Source organism: Microtus oregoni, unplaced genomic scaffold (assembly GCF_018167655.1).
Source record: "Microtus oregoni isolate MIOR12 unplaced genomic scaffold, Mior012 000073F_002, whole genome shotgun sequence".
NCBI classification, from domain to species: Eukaryota; Metazoa; Chordata; class Mammalia; order Rodentia; family Cricetidae; genus Microtus; species Microtus oregoni.
This window is the reverse complement of record NW_024543982.1, coordinates 66,087-68,766: the sequence shown is the minus strand read 5'-3', so window position 1 is coordinate 68,766 and position 2,680 is coordinate 66,087. Positions and strand designations below refer to the sequence as shown.

The following is a 2,680-nucleotide window of genomic DNA, read 5'->3' as shown; positions in this document are numbered from 1 at the left end:
TCTACAGCTCCTGGCAGGCCGAGGCTGGGCCCTAGCGGCTAGGGAAAGAACAGAGGACTGGAGTCTAGTCCTCACCTGGCTTCTAGAAGGTCCTACACAGACAGATAAGCATGGGATTTAAAAGACTGGTCAGGCTAGGTATGTCTGAAGGAGAAGCATCTGCTCCAGCTTGCTCAGGTCTAGTATCACAATGTGGGATCTAAGCCAGCAGGACTCTGGCTACCTCTGGAACCTCAATCTTTAGGTGAACGTCAAAAAATGTGGTCCTCCAGCTATCTGAGGGGAAAGAGAGTCTGAGGAGGCAGAGACCAGAATTCCAGCTAGGGTCCTACCACCACTTTCTACTGGAACAAGAAAGGGGGCTCCCAGGAACAGATCTGGGCTGAAGGTCACTGCTGTGCTTTCTAGTCCTGTGTCTGGAGATGAGGAAGCAGCTCCGGTGACAAGGATGATCCAGAGTCTTTCAGCTGAAGCAACATTCAGGATCACGAGAGTGTAAACAGATGCATGCACACGCAAACGGCACACCACGCCTCCTTTGCACTCACACATACACTTGTCCGCTGTCTGTTGGTGACTGGGTTCTCTGTAGGCCGTGGCAGTTCAGGTACCCGGGCTTTGTCACGGAGCGATGACTCTCTAGCTCCTTCTGCAAGGACTCACTCTCAGGCGTGCTTGCTTGGTGGCTCTTGGGCAGGCATCTCTGTCACCCTAGCCCGCTTGCTCAATTCTTCACCGGGAGGCTCCTCAGCTGCTTCCAGCTTGCGTTTAGGGGAGGCTGGGCCACTGGCTATGGGTCTGGGGCATGTGTTGCTGATGCTCCCAGCCTGGCTAGAGCTGGGATCTACCACTGGGTGACTGAGGTCTTCCACACAGGAAGGGACAGATGCTAGAAGACAGAGTCCCCGGTATCGTGACAGCTGCTGGTAGATCTGCTTCATGCGCTCGATGTGGAGCCGACTCGTCTCAGCATGGTTGACGATAGGTCGCGGGTAGTCTACGCCAATGATGCACTTGGCAGCCTTCTGAACCGACTCAGGGGCATTCCAGGGCTCGTAGATGTAGCGAGAGGGGATCCCTTTCAATTTGGGCAGGTATCGCCGAATGTAGTCCCCACTGGGGTCTGTGCGTCGGCCGAAACCCACAGGACAGTAGCAATGGAAGAACTGTTGGAAGAAAGCGCTGCAGGACAGCTACATCCAGCTGCCCGCGTTTACGCTGAAATCTGCATCCAGGAGCAGCTCATCAAATACCCGGACTCCGCTCTCCCAGCTGACCCAGAGGTCCCCGCCGGTGAGGAAGCAGGCCACGGCATGCCAGGACAGGTGGTGGATCCACCCTTCCTGCCTCAGTTGGGTCATGATGGCGTCAATCCAAGGGAAGCCTGTCTTGCCCTGGGCCCACTTGGCCAGGGCTTCAGGGTTGCGGTCCCAGGGGATCTGGATGCAGATGGGGTTCCCTTCCATTCGGTCAAACTTGGGGATATTGGTGGCCGCTGTGTAGAAAAACTCTCGCCACAGGAGTTGTCCAAACAAGGAGAGTGGGGGGCGTGCTGTTCTTCTTCACCTTCTTATACAAGTCCCACAGGCAGTAGTAGAAGAGGCGGCAGGAGAGGCATCCGAAGCGCAGGTAGGGGCTGAGGCCTGTGGGGCTGGCCAGCAGGGAATTGGCATTCATCCGAGGTCTCTCATAGTTGGCAACCCAGGCCTTCTGTTCCAAATGCTTATCCAGGCGGGCCAGAGCTTCTGTCTCTCCTCCTTGCCAGACAGCTGGGCCAAGTCCTTCCGTGGGGAACCCCAGTTCCTCCAGGGAAGGCACGCCATAGGTGTCATCGTGGTTCTCCCGGATCTCGGCTCTACAGCTCTCCATCTGCTGGCTGCTCAGAGCGCCAACCCATGCGGCTGATGATGGCCTGAAAGCGCTTGTAGGTAAGGCATGGTTTCTGGCCATTCAGGTCGATGATTCTGTCCAGGTCATAGAGAGTGTGAGAATTCTCAGTCACCACCTCCACACCAGCCTCTTTGGCCATCTTCATAATGGCTGCATCCCGATCTTTCCCAAAGGGTTCAGAGTCATATTCAAAGGTCAAGCGGGTCACCCCCCATTCCTTGAAGAGCCTTGGGAACACATCAGCTGGCTGGCCCCGGACTACAAACAGACGGGAGTTCAGCTTTCTTAAGCTTGTGTCCAGATCTTCCAGAGACTGCAGTAGGAACCTCCACCGGTTGATGCCCACAGACGAGGAGGCCACAAACCACCGGTCGAGGATGTAGACGCAGCGTACACAGCGCGCCCCGTGCACGGCCTCTAGCAGTGCGGGGTTGTCGTGGAGCCGCAGCCCTTTGCAGAACCAATGCACCGAGGATGCGCCGTCTGTTCCCGTCGTCAGCGCGGGGAATGTCGCAGCCACCACAGCTGCCGCCGCCATCGCCTCTGCGACTCTTTTTTTGTTTTTTGAGACAGGGTTTCTCTGTGGTTTTGGAGCCTGTCCTGGAACTAGCTCTTGTAGACCAGGCTGGTGTCGAACTCACAGAGATCCGCCTGCCTCTGCCTCCCAAGTGCTGGGATTAAAGGCGTGTGCCACCACTGCCCGGCTAGTTCTTTTCTTTCAACTGCCATAGAGATTGACATAGTAACTAAAGATGACAATTTATTACTAATGATATTGTACTATTTTCTT

At 55.6% G+C, this 2,680-nt stretch overlaps 1 pseudogene; it reads right to left on the bottom strand.

Annotated features, from left to right (window-relative positions):
- Nucleotides 1–505: 505 nt before the first annotated feature.
- LOC121441088 lies at nt 506–2,428 on the bottom strand (annotated as a pseudogene).
- Between the last annotated feature and the right edge of the window lie 252 nt (nt 2,429–2,680).